Raw genomic sequence first — 18,701 nt, forward strand, 5'->3', positions numbered from 1 at the left:
AAATCAGAGAAGAAGAGAATCGAAACATTTGAGATGTGCTGCTACAGAAAATGGTTGAAAATATGGTAAACTAATAATGTAAGGAATGAGGGGGTTCATCGGAGAATCGACGAGAATAAGAATGTATAGTTGAAATGGCTCTGAGCACTATGGGACTTAACATCTGAGGTCATCAGTCCCCTGGAACTTAGAACTACTTAAACCTAACTAACCTAAGGACATCACACACACCCATACCCGAGGCAGGATTCGAACCTGCGACCGTAGCAGTCGCGAGGTTCCGGACTGAAGCGCCTAGAACCGCTCGGCCATCCCGGCCGGCCGGAATGTATGCAAAACAGCGTCAAGAAAAGGGGGAAGATGGTACGGCATCTGTTAAGTCATCACCGAATAATTTCTACGCTACTAGAGGGTGCTGTAGAGGAAAACAGAGATTATAATACATGCAGTAAATAATTGATAACTTAGGTTGCCGTCCGGAACCGCGCGACTGCTACGGTCGCAGGTTCGAATCCTGCCTCTGGCATGGATGTGTGTGATGTCCTTAGGTTAGTTAGGTTTAAGTAGTTCTAAGTTCTAGGGGACTGATAACCACAGCTGTTAAGTCCCATAGTGCTCAGAGCCATTTGAACCATTTGAACTTAGGTTGCCAACGCTACTCTGAGATGAAGAGATTGTTACAGGCGAGGAATTCGTGCTGGGCCCCATCAAACTAGTCAGTTGAGTAACGACTCGAAAAAACAAATTCGCATTTGTCACTACAAGGAACAGTAGTACACTTGTTTGCATTCTGTCGGTACACATCGTTTGGAATTGATGCGTTTCTAAAAAATTTATCAGCATTAGGTTAAACATGTCGTCACTATAGAGGAGAGTGCAGCTAGGTTACATTTTTTACCGGTAATAGAACTCTAGTCATAAGTGGATTAGTAACAAGACAAAAATCATATAGGTTTAAAAGATGATATTTAATATATAAAAAATGGGAATAAGGTCGATCACACGAGTGTCTGATCTGTGATAGGGCATGTAACACAACCCCTTGTGGCATTTCTCTTGTTAAATGACACTAGGACTAACTGCTAATTGTGACAACCTTCTCTTCCTGAACGTTGGTTTAGTAATGTAGTTAAAACTTCCTGGCATATTAAAACTGTGTGCTGCACTGAGACTCGAACTCAGAACCTATGCGTTTTGTGGGCCAGTGCTGTACCCACTGAGCTGCCCAGCGAGAAGTCCTCGTACCCTTATTTCCAGCAGTACCCCATCTCCTACTTTCCAAACTTCACAGAAGTTCTCCTGCAAAACGTGTAGGACTAGCACTCCTGGAAGGACGGATATTGCGGAGACATGACTTAGCCGCAGCCTGAGGGGTGTTTCCAGAATGAAATTTTCACTCTGCAGCAGAGTGTGCACTGTTATGGACTGGAAGTTTGTTATCGGCACACACTCGTCTGCAGAATGAGAATTTCATTCACAATCATAGACTTGCAGCTCAAGTGAAACGTCAACCAAACAGGGCGCCAATACTCATGTGACTGTTACCAACTCGAAACTCTCCTATCGTAAATGATTAATGTCAAGGATTAAGCAGCTCCGTCTCAGACTAATTATGACTTCCCGTAACATATTTTGTGTTTTAAATGAGAAATTAACTTGTAATATATTCCAGTTACATTGATTTCATCCCTCCACACTGTGCTGGTTGGCACGTCTTTGCCTATCAGTAGGTTTCTGGCACCTGTGGCACTCGTGGTATTGGGGTAGCGTCTTTGATTCGTATTCATAACGGCTTCAGTCCCGGGTTCGAATCCCGCCACTGCTTGAATTTTGACTAATAATCAGCATTGGCGCCCGAAGACTTCCGGCATAAGAAGTCACTCTCATTCTGGCAACGGCCTTGTCAAAAAGGCAGTTTCCCACCCCTGAAGGCGGAAGAATTAACAAATGTTAAAAAATATATCGGCTCAACCACTTGTCTATAGTGTAAAACACTAAGATTGGCGCGTTTCGGAAGTCAAGCTTCCATCATCAGAATAATAAAACGTAAAAGAACCTGTTAAAACTCGTTAAAATGGAACATGCACTAGGCACAATAAAATTGATAATAAAATTAAAACATCGAGGCTACTTCCCTTGTTGCAGCCGCGCTTCCAAGGTGCATCTCCACATAGTCGTCAAAATATAAAAAACTGCAAAATGGTGTCGCCTATGGTGTTCAACATCTAACCACATGACTCTCTCCTCAATCGTCGTAAACCGCCCGTGCGTCTTCGTTGATACCACACACCACGTAGCCAAACACGACACTGGAACTAGAGTGAGCTCACGCGCAAGTAAACAAGGAAGTCACAGAGATTTATGTACAAACAGATAACGTATACATGTTCCAAGGACCTCATGAAATGATGGTATCCTGCCAATTGCTAAAACATTGCTGGAACATGTATACGTTATCTGTTTGTATAGACATCTCTGTTACTTCCGTGCTTACTTGCACGTCAGCTCACTCGCGTTTCAGAGTCGTGTTTGGCTACGTGGTCTGTGTTATCAACGAAGACGCACGGGTGGTCTACGACGATAGAGGAGAGAGCCATGTGGTTGGATGTTGAACACCATAGGCGACACCATTTTAGAGTTTTTTATATTTTGACGACTATGTGGAGATGCACCTTGGAAGACACGGCTGCAACAAGGGAGGAAGCCACGATGTTTTAATTTTATTATCAGTTTTATTGTGCCTGGTGCATGTTCCATTTTAGCGAGTTTTAACAGGTCCTTTTTATTATTCTAATGATGGAAGTTTGACTTCCGAAACGCGTCAATCGTAGTGTTTTACCCTATAAACAAGTGGTTTAGCCGATATATTTTTTAACATTGACATTCACAACCACGACCTCTCATCCAGTATGGATAAAATCAAAGATTTAACAAAGCTCAACGGCACGAGGATGCAGAAGGCAATGGAAACCACTGCATTAAAGCCACGTAACGTGTATCCACAGCACACGTGGCATGACGATCTCTCCCTTAGCAGAAGGTTCCGAAATACTCCCCCTTTCTGATCTACGGGAGGGGACTGCCAAAAGTGCGGGGGGGGGGGGGGGGTGGAGGTTACCATGAGAAAGATATTGAAAAATTAACGAAATTAAAACATACTACGAGTCGAGGCGTGGAATGTCAGAAGCTTGAACGTGGTAGGGAAACTAGGAAACCTGAATAGGGAAATGTAAATTTTCAATCTAGATATAGTAGTGGTCAATGAAGTGAAGAGGAAAGAAGACAAGCATTTCTGGTCAGATGAGTATAGGGTAATATCAAAAGCAGCAGAAAATGATATTACGGGAGTAGGATTCTTTATGAATAGGAAGGTAGGGCAGAGATTGGGTTACTGTGAGCAGTTCCAGTGATACTGTTATTCTCGTCAGAATCGATAACAAACCAACACAGACAACGACAGTTCAGGTATACATGCCGGCGTCGCAAGCTGAAGATGAAGAGATGGAGAAAATGTATGAGGATATTGAAAGGGTAATACAATATGTAAAGGGATATGAAAATCTAACAGACATAGGAGACTGGAATGCAGTTGTAGGGGAAACAGTAGAAGGAAAGGTTACAGGAGAATGTGGGCTTGGGACAAGGAACGAAAGAACTGAGTTCTGCAATAAACTTCAGCTAGTAAGAGCGAATACCGTGATCAGGAATAACAAGAGGAGGAGGTATACTTGGAAAAGACCGGATGATACGGGAAGATTTCAGTAAGATTACATCATGGTCAGACAGAGATTCCGAAATCACATACTGGATTGTAAGGCGTACCCAGGAGCAGTAGTGATGAAGAGTAGGCTGACGTTTAAGACATTAATCAGGATGAATCAATACGGAAAGAAGTGGGATACTGAAATACTAAGGAATGACGAGACACCCTTGAAGTTCTCTAAGGCTATAGATACAGCAATAAGGAATGGCTCAGTAGGCAGTGCAGTTGGAGATGGCGATAACAGAAGTTGGGAAGGAAAACATAGGTTCAAATAAGGTAACTGCGAAGAAACCATGGATAACAGAAGCAGCGAAAAAAAGCATGCCAAATTTAAAAGAACGCAAAATCCCCAAGACTGGCTAAGTTTTACAGAAGTTCGAAATATAGCGTGAACTTCAGTGCGAGATGCTGTTAATAATTTCCATAAAAAAACTGTATCTCGAAATCTTGCAGAAAACCAAAAGACATTCTGGTCATACAAAAGCACACTAGTGGCCAAACGCAATCAAAACCTTCACTGTGCGATATCAGCGGTGAAGTCACTGATGACAGTGCCACTATAGCACAGTTATTAAACACGGCTTTCCGAAACTCCTTCACCAAAGAAGACGAAGTAAATGTTCCTGGATTTCAATCACGAACAACTAGCAAGATGAGAAGTATGGAAGTAGATATCCTCAGTGTTGCAAAGCAGCTTAAATCACTTAATAAAGGCAAGGCTTGCAGTCCAAACTGTATACCAGTCAGGTTCGTCTCAGAGTATGCTGATACAATAGCTCCATACTTAGCAACCGCTGGCTGACAGAAAGATCCGTACCTAAAGACTGGAAAATTGCTCAAGTCACACCAATACCCAAAAAACGAAGTAGGAGTAATCCGCTGAACTACAGGCTCATATCAGTAACGTCGATTTGCAGTAGGGTTTTAGAACATATACTGTATTCGAACATTATGAAGTACATCGAAGAAAACTATTTATTGACACATAGTCAACACGGATTTTAAAAATATCTTTCGTGAGAAACACAACTAGCTCTTTATATTCATGAAGTAATGAGTGCTATCGACAGGGGATGTCAAATTGATTCCATATTTTTAGATTTCCAGAAGGCTTTCGATACTGTTCCTCATAAGCTTCTTCAAACCAAACTGCGAGCATGTGAAATATAGCCTTAGTTGTGTGACTGGATTCATGATTTCCTGTCAGAAAGGTTACAGTTCGTAGTAATAGACGGAAAATCATCGAGTAAAACAGAAGCAATATCTATCGTTCCCAAAGGAAGTCTTATAGGCCCTCTATTGTTCCTGATCTATATTAACGATATGGGAGACAATCGTAGTAGCCGTCTTAGATTGTCTGCAGTTTTACCCTCTTAGAAAGTCACCAGAAGACCAAAGCAAACTGCAAAATGATTTAGGTAAGATATCTGTATGGTCCGAAAAGTGGCAATTAACCCTGAATAAAGAAAAGTGTGAAGTTATTCACATGAATAATAAAAGAAATCCACTAAATTTCGATTACGCGGTAAGTCACACAAATCTGAAGGCTGTAAATTCAACTAAATACTTTGGAATAACAGTTACAAATTATCTTAATTGGAATTACCACATAGATAATGTGGTGGGTAGAGCAAACCAAAGACAGCGACTCATTCGCAGAACACTTAGAAGGGACAACAGATCTGCTAAAGAGACTGTTTACACCACGCTTGTCCACCCTATTCTAGAGCATTTCTGCGCGGTGTGGGATCCGCATCAGGTGGGACTGACGAATGACATCGAGAATGTACAAAGAAGTGCGGCTCGTTTTGTATAACATCGAAATAGGGGAGATAGTGCCACAGACATGATACGTGAATTGGAGTGGCAGTCATTAAAACAAAGGCGTTGTTGGTTGCGACGGGATCTTCTCATGAAATTTCAATCGCCAGTTTTCTCCTCCGGTTACGGAAACATTCTGTTGGCACCCACCTACATAGGGAGAAATGATCATCACGATAAAATAAGGGAAACCAGGGCTCGCACAGAAAAATTTAAGTGCTCGTTTTTCCCGCACGCCGTTCAAGAGTTGAACGGTAGAGAGACAGCTTGAAGGTGGTTCATTGAACCCTCTGCCAGACACTTTATTGTGAATAGCACAGTAATCACGTAGATGTAGATGTAGATGAAATACTTCAAATGATCGATGAAAGGAGGGAGTACAAAAATGTTCCGGGAGACTCGGGAATACAGAAAAACAAGTCGCTGAGGAATGAAATAAATAGAAGGTGCGTGGAAGCTAAGACGAAATTGCTGCAAGAAAAATGTGAAGTAATCGAAAAAGAAATTATTGTCGATAGGACTGACTCTGCATACAGGAAAGTCAAAACAACCTTCGGTGACATTAAAAGCAAGGGTGATAACATTAAGGGTGCAACGGTAATTCCACTTTTAAATGCAGACGAGAGAGCGGATAGGTGGAAAGAATACACTGAAAACCTCTATGGAGGACGAAAATTTGTCTGATGAGTTAGGAGAAGAAACAGGAGTCGATTTAGAAGAGATAAGCTACCCAGTATTAGACTCAGAATTTAAAAGAGCTTTGGAGGGCTTAGGTTCAAAAAGGCAGAAGGGATAGATAACATTCCATCAGAATTTCCAAAATAGTTGGGGGAAATGGCAACAAAACGACTGTTCGCGTTGGTGTGTAAAACTTATGAGTCTGGCAATATACGGGAGTTGTTGATAATCTTTGGTTGCTTTGTGAGCGCGTGTCTTGCACTAAACATTCGATACGGTACATTAACCTTACCTACCAGCGACGTCTTCATAGGTCTCGCCAACATTTGTGACAATAGGATGATAAAGTTACGGAGCCAACGTCAGCACATCTTCACGGGCACCCAGGTCAAAGAGCTGTCTCCCACCTCCCTACTTCCCTATCAACACCTTTTTCGTTGGTGACAGTTACATTCACGCCGATGTCCCACGCACCAGTGCCCCTTAGGCATGTGATGTTTACCGTCTGATGGTAAGAGTACGTAACTGGAATGTGACTGAACGTCTTCAACTTACTATAACTTGGCCCATGGTCTGGCGCGCATTTCACCACCCACTTCTCGATTTGAAGATCCGGACTACCTGATATCTGGTGGTCAACAAAAAACAAATGCCATTAATATGACCGACTCTCCTCTCTGCCCACAGTGTCTACCAGACACGGATGCACATTGGATGGAACGCAGATCCTTTGCGGAGGTGCGACTGTTGATAAGAAGAATGCTTTGCCCTTCTTCTTCGCACAGCCCTACACCCAGTGAACCCACGGTCCCTTTTATTCCCGGCTGAGACGCTTTTCCGTCGCACTAAGACCAAGGCAAAGGAATTTCGATGTCTTATCGGTTCCACGACAGCGACAACAGCATTCTTGATATTTGGGCTTTATTACAGGAACGTTTTACTCGCCTTTAACACCACCCACTCTATCGGCAGTACTACGTAGGCATATCGGGCATGTCATGACGTAAATCAGAATATCTGTAGTGACGTCTACATGTTTAATAATGTGTGCGGACGTCGTAGTTTTGTAACTAATTTACGTTTTTTTTCATGTAGTTCAATAATTGTCACCCTGTAAAATGTGTTCGGTTCCTTACCACAAGGAAGACAATATTGATGAGCTTCCCCTTTTATCTGTAATAAAAAAACACACAAAAGGGCCAGGGTTCGATCCCAGACACAAACAATTTTTTCCCTCTAGTTGGCTGTTTGCTTTGGAAGAAAGAAAAGCTCTTTAATCTGTGGACCGCTGATTCGCTGAATCGAGGCCCTTCATGTCTTTCTTAATATATCAGAAAAGAAAGACGGTTAAGGCAAAAAAAAGCAAGAAAAGAGGCGAAAAGCATGGTCCTTGGTTTGAGTCTAGTTCCTACACACAATTTTAATCAGCTAGAAAGTTTCATGTCAGCGCAAACTCCGATCCAGAGTTAAAATTTCATTCTGGAAACAAGTAATTAACTGTGTAACTTTTTTATATGGTGGTAATTAATATTTTGCACCCTGAATGTATTTTAGGACGTTCGGTTTCAATTTAACAATCTGGTATGGATTTTGACAGCTACCTTTAGACTTGCAACGACCGGTCGGATTGTGAGGAAGAGATACCAGGTGTAGAAGTTAAACCGGAATATCCTTATAGATGGTGCTAACCGTCAGTGTAGGGCCCGTGAAACCGCGTCCGCAGCGCCATCTGATTCCTGTAACGGCTGACGACGAATGTCAACACACAGTAACCCAATTTCCTGACATCGCTATCTGTCTCAAACCCGTAACCTGTCAAGTTTTGTGCCTACGAACTACCATTTGCGGAGAGCATTGGTTTTCTGTTATAATTTGAAGAAAACTGCTGCAGAATCGCATCGAATGCTTTTTGGCGGACATGCTCTTGGCAAAACACAATATTTAGGGTGGTTCAAAAATGTTAAACTGGTGATTTTGACGTGAGAATCGACAAGCGCGGTAAAGCACCGAAAAAGTTCCAAGACAGCGAACTGCAGGCCTTATTGGATGAAGATGATACTCAAACTCAACAGGAACTCGCGGAACAATTGAATGTGACACAGGAAGCCCTTTGTCTACCGTTGAAAGCTATGGGAAAGGTGCAGAATGTGAGAAAATGGCTGCCGCATGAACTGAATGAAAGACAGGAAGCAGTACGAAAGATCACTTGTGAAATGCTGCTCGTCAGATGCAAAAGAAAGTCGTTTATCCACCGAGTACTGACAGGTGATGAAAAATTGATATATTTTGAGAATCCTAAGCGTCGTAGATCATGGGTGAGTCCAGGCAAACCACCGGCATTCTCTGCAAGACCAAATCGCTTTGGAAAAAATACAGTGTACTGTGTTTGGTGAGATTGGAAAGGTGTCATCTATTATGAGCCGTTAAAACCTGGTGAAACGGTTAACACTGATCGCTACCAACAGCAAATGATCGATTTAAATCGAGCATTACGTGAAAAACGGCCGGAATATGGAAAAAGGCATCACGAAGTCATACTGCACCATGATAACGTCTTATTACACACAGCAAAGCGGGTCAGGGAACTATTAAGGTATGCGGCTTATTCTTCAGACTTGACTGCGCCCGATTATCATCTGTTTGCATCACTCGGACATGCTCTCGCTGAACAACGCTTCAGTTCGTACGAAAATGTACGAAAATGGCTTGTCGACTGCTTCGCTTCAAAACAAGGACTGGTGGTTTTTTTTTGTTTTGTTTTTTTGTTTTTTTTTTGGCCTGGTATTCTTAGCCCACCGGGGAGGTGGGAGAAATGTGTAAATAGCAATGGAAATTGTTTCGAACCAATTATTGTGTATCAGTTTCAAACACCAGATCACCAGATATGTAATTATTGCAATCGAATTCGGGTTTGATATCTCTACCTGATGTATTAGGAATTCTTACAAAGCGAATAAGTGCATAACCGAGGGGTACTGCACTTATATGCAGAGACAGGGAAGGCTGCTTATAGAAGTAATGTTGCTGTGAAGCCCGGAATGGACGCAAATCGAGCATACTACGAGGGACGAGAATTGCTACTTGCGCCGTAGTGTGATTGCGTGTCCAGTTAGGAACAGGCGAGCACACGTTCGTGACGGCGGACCGTGTCGGCAGCGATTTGAAAAATCCGAGGTGGCTGTTTGCGTTTTCATTACGAGAATGAGCTGCTGGATTATTCATAGGGCGGCCGCCGGCCGTGTCGGCGCCGCATCGGTCGGTCGGCGCTGAGGTAAATATTTCAGCAGCAAATCCGCGGTCCGCAGTGGCCGGCCGATGCCATCGCGCTGCACACACGCCAGCAGGTGTCACGTCGCTCACGCGCGAGGAATCCGCACGCCACCTGCGGCGCGGGAAGCCTAACCATTACCTCCACCTGGGTCCCGCCGGCGCGGTTAAAGGTGCGGCTCCTGAGTGCCTATTCTGCATCTTTCCACTGTGCAGATCGTTTCGGTACTCAAGAGCACCGAACGGTCTAGTACTCGAATTAGAGTCCCTGCCGTATTCAGTATGCAGTTCGGTAGCGATATCGTTCGGGTCTAGAGAACCGAAGCGCTGTTGTCGGTTCGCGTCGCGCAAGCCAATCAAAAGCAAGCGGCCGCAGATCCGCGCATGCGCAGTGCAGCGCGCACAGCGCCACGAACACAAAGCGGCTAGCAGACGACACAAGCACGCTATTCTTCCAAGTACCGAAAACTGCGTTTACGTTGCCATAACGCATGACGCCGCATTCCATCGAGCTGACGTGCCCGCCTTCATCGATCTTGCCTCCTCCTTAACAGTATCAGACGCAGTATATCCATTTCCATGATTCTCAGCTGAAATGCGTAAATTTTTTTACAGTTTCTGTGACTGCATGTATCCATGCATGTATAATATCGATAACGTATTTTACTGTATTCTGCACATTGTCGTAAATGCCGCATTACGTCATCTTATTCTCATTCACACTGACATCGTGTTTTGGATTTTACGTTTCGGAAAATGAGTTAGGAATAGTGGGTAGTACCACATTGTACTAACACATCTATAAAAACACCAGAAAACTTGATTCTGAGAGTTTCAAAGAATAAGAACATAAACGGAATGTGGTTATAACTAGCTCCTAGAGATTCAAATGATTAAGTAGCCCACTTCCCTATATAATACATCAACGATTTCGGTCTTAAAAACCAAATTAAAAAAAAAAAACGCATTTTCCAGAGCTCCTGCAGTTCGCCGAAGTTTATAACACGCATCTCATGAATGAAAATGTTTTGTATATGGTTCTTCAGTCTAAAAATATTGCGGCAGATATCTTTCATCTCTGTCTACTGTGGCTGAGGATTCGATCACAGATAAATACTTGTGAGAAACAAGATTATGAAGACGACTGCTGCTAGTTAGATTCCCAGTAATTTAAGTTGTGCCCTTAGATTCCTGTCTAACTGCATACTCGGAAATTGCTACATGTTCGGAAAAAGTTGTGAATTATTTCTGACAAGAAAAAATATAAAGGTCACTGTCGGTTGCTTCACTCACAGCAATTTCATCTCCAACAATCTCATATTTCGTATTTTAAACACACAGAAATCACCAAATCATTACTGAGGAAGTGCGCTCTTACATGTTGAAACGTCCCCTTTGAACAATTATACATGACTGTGCTTAAACTGACACACAATATTTTTTAGCGCAACGCAATCTGACTTTCAATAACCCTTACAAAAGAATGGCCCTGACTAACATTAACCTATACCTTTCACAAATCACTTACCTCACAAAAATCTTCGTTACACGAACTACTGCAATACAGCGAGCGCCAATACTGCCACCTAAATAAAAACTACTGAAGGCACTAACTACTGATAGGCATAGTTAGCAAATGAAAGATTTTGATAGAGAACAAACAATGTATTTACCTTAACATTGTTCAAAAGTCATATTGTATATATCAGTTCATGACATCCAGTCTTAAAAATGTACTGTCTCTGATGGACACACGTCCAGATCATCCGCTCTCAAAAATCTGCCATCTCGCTTCCCCACATCCACTACTGCTGGCGGCTCACCTCCAACTGCGCAACACTACGCACTGTTAACAGCCAACTGCCCAACACTACAATAGCGACTATTGCAACAATGCCGACCAGCCTCAGACTGTACACAGCAGTTAGTGATTTTCATATAGAGCGCTACGTTTTACTTTCCAGAATAATACAGAAAAACTGTGCAGATATAAAACAGAAACACCGCAAAAGCAACATTGTAAATCGTCACTCATTAGTAGCGACGTGATAAAATCGTGTAGCTGCCACATAAACTAACCACTGTGTCATCTGGTATCCCGCAGCAACTACTTTAAATCCAGAATGTATTTTCAAGTAAACCAAAATGTTGCAATAAAATCTCATTAGCAGTACCAGTATATGTTCTAAGTATGTAAGCCTTATAGCCCTTACGTAATTGGGCAACTGACAAACAAGAATGTGCACACACAATAACACTGTGATGTCTGTTCACTATAACAATGCATTCATAATTTTGCGTTTAAATAAGTTCTCTTGGTTCTTGACTGGATATTTAACTTCAAACATTGTTTCATGTTAACAGTTTGTAAGTGTGACAAAGAGTACTAGTAACATGAAGTGAAAAATTTTATAGCAAAAACTAAGTTAAAAAGCAGATTATCAATTCAAGAAACGGTTTTACATGTGAAATGTGGTGTAAACCTTTACTCTTCCTACTATGCAGAGCTCCAGCTTCAACGGAATTATCATGTGGTATATGGTACATCGGTAAAGAATGCACAAATTTTTCTCAAGGTTAGCGTCTATGTTATTTTTTTCTGAGCCAGCTGCCACACTTGGCTGCCTGCAGTGCGAGTCATTGTCTGCTATCTCTTTGTTGGCATGCGTCGTTATTGGGATTAGGAGACCTAACTTCTAAAAATTCACCTTGCCGAGAGGGCCCAGCCATGTTTGAATCCCGCCAGTTCTGATGAAATTCAGGTCTGTCGTTATGATTATATCGCCTGTCGTCATGTCCGTAGTTCCTGTAGTTTCTTTCTTGTCGGTTAAGTGGTGGAGAATTTCTCCCTGTACTATCATTGCATGGTGGACCGTTGCGTCTGAAGTTATTCTGTCTCCCGTGATAATAATAGTTCTGCTTGCCATATTGTCTGTTTTTATGAATGTATCTGTCATATTCATTACTACAGAAATGCGATCTTTCTCTGAAAGTATTACTCTGCCAACGGTTGTCATAAGGGTGGTGTCTGTTTTGGTCACGATTTACGTTGTAAGAATAGCCTTCTCGTGTCCAGTTATTATTTCTTTCAACGCGGAATTGCGACGGATGTGACCTGTAATTGTTGTGTTACTATATTCGCGTTCCGCGATTGTTAGTGTCAATTTCTAATTCTTGTAAGAGTCCTGAAAAGCTTCAATGTCGTCTTTGCAACATCCTGCCAAAATAATATGTCGTAAATGTGCAGGTAATTTGATTAAGCAAATGCAGATGAGTTCTGAGGGGCTGTATGTGTTTGACAGGTACTGATTCTTGTGCAACATGTCTTCAAAATATTTCACAAGACGAAAAATTCAGATTGTTCGAAATGTTTCATCATTATGATGCTATGTTTTACTCGGTCTTGTGTAGCTTGAGCCCAATGTGCTGAGAGGAAGGTATGATAAAATTCTCCTTCACTGTGACAATCGTGAATGACCGATCGCATTCTTTCAGCTGGTTCATTCTCTAAGTAGCCACACACAAATTCTAATCTGTGCTCCAATGACCAGTTCGGAGGAAAACAATGAGAGAATTGATGGAGCCACGCTTGTGGATGAATGTCGTTGCCAGAATTCTTAAATGTTTTGAATTTACGTGTAGTAATGAACAGCTTCTAGTCAAAATTATCGTGTCGGCGAGTCGCATGTCGGTCATTGTTACGTCGTTTTGGCGGTTCAATTTCAAAATTCAATGCACCTTGCCAATTTCTTTCATAATTTCCGAAGTACCCTGTGTTATTATTTTGTGGCTTTTCCGTATTTCTAAGGCCCTCTTTCCGTGTTGTAGCGTCCTCTGAAATATGTAATTTTTGTATTACTTGTGCCAACTGATCTTATACTTCCCGGATTTCTCTTTTGTGTTGCGCATTAATTTGATTCTGATTTTGTTCGAATTTCTTAATTTGTTCATCCTCTTCTGTGTCAGTGATGGCTACAGGTCTTGTGTCATTCAGATCATCATCTACCTTTGCAGATAAATTAGTGAACTGATCCGAAAGTTCGGCTACTTTCTCCGACAGTGTACTTATTTCGTCAGTGTGTTTTTCTGAACCAAGTTTCAGAGTGTCCATTTGTGTTGAAATCGTATCTACCGTGTCCTTTAGGTTTTCATGAGTTTTTGCAAGTTGCATAACCGAATCGGTAGATGCAACTGAGTCAATTTTAGCTTGCAAGGTCTCATGATTTTCAAGAACAATAGTTTCCAGTTCTTTTATGGCTGCTTAGTGATTCTGTAATGTATTTTCATACCGCGAAAAATAGGTTGGAAACGCTCACAAATCTGTGTTTTTACGTCATTACAGACTTTTTGACATTTCGATTCGATTTGATGTAACTCAGTAGTTAAATCTTCACGTGTTTGTTCAAGCGTAGTTCCACTGAGTCTGACTTTTGAAGCTTTTGCTCCATTGCGTCTAACTGTTTCTGTGTTTTTCTCTGGTGTTGTTCCATTGTGTCAAACTTTTGAAAATTTTGTCCCATTTGTTTCTGATTTTGTTCAAGCGTTGTGTCTAACTTTTGTAGCCTTTGTCCCATTTGTTGCATTAACTGTAATAACAATGCACTGGTGTCTGGAACATGTTCGTCAGTGCTTTTCGACAGTGAGGTTGCACCGGCAAAATTCACAGTTTGACAAGCACAAAATGTGTCTTGACTTATTTGAGAAAACGGTGAAGACCAAAAACCTGAATCTGCAGTATTTACAAGATTCTGTCCTGTCATTCCCGATTCCTGAGGCGGGCTGTTGCCGACCGATTGATCGATAATGCTTCCCTGTTCACTATTGTTTCACTGTCTACACCATTGTTTGCCGCCCGCTCCATTTCCCTATGCACAGTTACCAAATTACTACGTTGAACATTAGTTAATTCATTACACAGTAGCGCTAACACACTGCTTTCGTCTTCACTGTCATTTCTCAGTTTACTTTGGATCCTAGTATTACGTTTTCCACACGCCATAATTGTCACAATACTTCACTCGATAGTACAGAAAAGCACAATCTGAAGAACAAAAATAAGAGAACACATTAACATAGCACTGAAAATAATATCTAGTTAATCGCAAGCGCAGCTGCGAAATACTTGATGCAAATCTACATGCATGCCACAACTGTTTTACTGTACAACAATGAAATACTGCAACTACAAAGGAGATTCTCTCTACAATTACGCGCTAGCAATAAACAAAAGCTACACTAATTACACGAACTACAAGAAAAAATCAGAAGATTCCAGTGAGGTATCCTCGGCAAAGGGTCGACATATGAAACGTCCCCTTTGAAGAATTGTACATGACTGTGCTTAAACTGACACTCAATATTTTTTAGAGCAACGCAATCTGACTTTCAATAATCCCTACAAAAGAATGGCCCTGACTAACATTAACCTATGCCTTTCACAAATCACTTAACTCACAAAAATCTTCGTTACTCGAACTACTGCAATACAGCGAGCGCCAATACTGCCACCTCAATAAAAACTACTGAAGGCACTAACTACTGATAGGCATAGTTAGCAAATGAAAGATTTTGATGGAGAACAAACAATGTATTTACCTTAATACAGTTCAAAATTCATGTTATATATATCAGTTCATGACATCCAGTCTCACAAATGTACTGTCTCTGATGTACACACGTCCAGATCATCCGCTCTCAAAAACCTGCCATCTCACTTCCCCACATCCACCACTGCTGGCGGCTCACCTCCAACTGCGCAACGCTACGCACTGTTAACATCCAACTGCCCAACACTACAATAGCGACTATTGCAACAATGCCGACCAGCCTCAGACTGCACACAGCAGTCAGTGATTTTCATACAGAACGCTACGAGGCGTTACCAATAAAAAAAACTAAACACCCTACTTACAATGTAAGTAATAACGAATATTGCAGAAAAATCTTAACTTACTCGAATAACAATATCTCAGAACTATTGCATATATGAAGAGGAAAAATAAATTTGCATCCAACCATGCGCGAAACCGTGTCGTTATATACCGCATTCCCGCGCGCTGACCACTTGTCCACGCCAAACAAGGGACTCTCACTGCTCCATTCTTGTAGTGGTGTGCAGAGGAACGTAGGCTGACTTCGTTGCCAAACGGTGCTGCGTAAGTCATAAATCCTTGATCGTTTGGAAGGTTTCCAATATCAGGCTTCACATAATTGCTTTCCATTATTACTTAAAAGTTCTATAATTACTAACTAAACAATTTGTGGGGAAGAGTACACAAAGTCACTAGTAACGTCAGGTCGCACTCATGCAATATACGTAAAGAGAACTGATGTCTTGATATTTAATGATCTTTAAACTCTTATTTGCATAGAAATAACACGTATTATGGGAGAATATTGACCTAAAACTTTTTTTTGGATGTAATCATTCATAGTAACAACCTAACCTAACCTAAACATATTTCTAACAACGGATAATAGTCTATTATGAACACACCTTCCAACTGGATGCGTCCTCTGGTGATTCTTTAGTAACATAATCATTAAATCCAAAGCTAAAACCGCTAAATATGTTTAAAATAACAAATTATAGGTGTACATACACCACTGCTCACCCATCGACAGGGCCAGAGCGAAATCGAAAACCTCTTGGTACAATTGCCATAAAATCGGTGGGAGGACCGTTCGGTAACAAGTCTCAGAAGCTTAGTCGGTAACAAGTCTCAGAAGCTTATTGAACAGTTTATTTCGATAAAGAACCGAAAATGACGTCACTACCGAGACTAATCTACTACACCGATCGGTGTGAACGGTACAGAATAGGGCCCCTGACACGGCCGCCGACCGCAGACTGCAGACTGCACTTACCGCTCGCAGGCGGCACCTCTGGTTACCACTTGTTTGCAATGCGGAACGCGGCAACATCACGTTCGTCGGAGCAGTTGCTAGTGAGAGCTATTTTCAAGAGACAACAAAGACGAGCGCTACCGCTCATGCGCAGCTACGGATGACATAGGAACTCTGTTCTCCGCCCGCACAGGAGATACGGACCCCCAACGAACTTGTTATGTCGCGCTAGTTGCGAACGCCTGGTTCCGTGCGTGGCCCATGGAACATCAATATGTCAAGGAAGAGGTACTCACTAAAACTCTTAACTTTGTCGTGTGTTATAAAGAGCTTCTGGTCAGAACCAACTAACTCGTTCAATGCCGGAGACAGCTGCTGGCACTCGCAACACCTGTAATGTAAGGTGCTGCAACTAACGAACAACAGCCCGCCTTTATTACAGGCGACGCTCGTACTTGGTACTTGCTCTGCTCAGACACTCCGTTGCATTGGGATTTAGTGTGTACTAGAGCACGTGCAGCACTGCTGCATTTTGTTCAGACATGCGAAGTACTACGGTGCAAATATTTTATCGTATCCTATAAGGAAGCAGGTCTTGGCGTAATATTCGTCTCGTAACTAGATCCTACAGCTGAAACTACACTAATGTTTTGCTACACGGTGATTTTGTTTTATTCGTACAATGCAATACTGTGGTACGTTGTGTTGTGGTCTTCTGTCCAGAGACTGGTTTGATGCAACTCTCCATGCTACTCTATCCTGCGTTGCATAGCAGTTGCAATTAGATTTGCATATACACAGCACTACAAAAAGCTAGTAAGAAGGAACACAAATTCCTGAAAAAATAAAAATAAATCACTTGCATACACCAGAACTGTCTGTTTCAAACTGTATAAATAATTAAAAATGTCATTTATGAAGCCAGAAACTCTAAAACTGGCAATTTAAAATCTACTCTTGGAATAAACATAAAGTCCTTTCTGGAGTTCAGAATTCCGTAATTTAAGACGCAAACAATGCAAATAAAGAAATAATTTCAAACCTAGAGGAGTCTCCACACAAGGGTTGAAACCTGTCTTGTAATCGAAAAACGTGGTGTTGCATACAAGGCAGATTTGTGCAATGAACCATTTATTTTCACAAAGCTGTAAATACATTTGAAACGGAATATTTTAATCAATACTACTGACCAAATTAATGTTAATATGTATATAGCATTAAGAGATCTTCCATTAAGTCATGAAAGAAACAGGACATCAGAGAATACTCCAGGAGCATAGTAATTTCGTAGACCCAACTAAAATACGTAATTCCATTTAAGGTGCTCCTTCATATGAAATTATTCACACCGAAGTTCCTGGTATTAGGCTTATCCCCTGTGGTTTTCTGAATGCCAATTTTCTTGGAGTACCAGTACTGTATTATCTCATGTTTGGTTCTTCATCATGGCATAATGCCACAGGTAGAAGAAACTGTAAACCTGCACTTGAGATTGAACGAACAGTTGGAATTAGCCAATAATATGGAATGAAACACTTCGTATCAAATAAATTGATTGCCTATTCAGGAGAGAACAGATTATTTTACTTGATTAACAAAAGCAAAACTTATCAAGGAAACCAAAAAACGTAACTTCATTCGTCTGCAAGTGGAGTGATGCTAGACTCGCTAATAACGAGGAAATGAAATATAACTAGAAAACTTAAACAAATAACACATTATTTTACTCTTCTGTGATTAAGTGAATACAATTTTTAGTTCACTCGATAACTGTTTCAGAGAAATTTGTTTTGCTTTAATTTGTCATGAGCGCCGGATGCAAAGAGAGAAAGTGCAAATTCATGAAACTAAAACGTGAGTCACGTGAAGCTACCCCCTCACTACAACCCAGACTGATCTGCGCATGCGCAAATCTGGTAGCTTGAACGCACCAGAAAAAAAAAATCGTATAGCGTCTGACTGCCTGCTTCTCACTGCTCGAACAGCCAACAGGCACGGCCCGAACAGCCAGAAGCGGGAGAAGGCGCCGCTCACAGCGACTTGCGGCTCTGCACATGCGCACGAGCCCGCTGCCATCTGCTCAGACGAACGCGCTGCTGTGTACCTGGTTCGGCAGCAGACCGCAAACTCTGCTCAGGAAGCTGTGCGGGCGCCGCCGTCGTCGAACTGGGTAGCAACCGCAGAATGCTCTTACTGGCCACAGATACCCAGTTCAACAGTGAAAATGACTTTTCCCGATTCGAATGAAGATAAGTTCTTAAGCAGTCTGGCAAAGTGTTGTGTAATTTATGTCGCAGACGTGTTGTTGTTGTTGTTGTTGTTGTTG

Source organism: Schistocerca americana, chromosome 7, assembly GCF_021461395.2.
Source record: "Schistocerca americana isolate TAMUIC-IGC-003095 chromosome 7, iqSchAmer2.1, whole genome shotgun sequence".
NCBI lineage: Eukaryota > Metazoa > Arthropoda > Insecta > Orthoptera > Acrididae > Schistocerca > Schistocerca americana.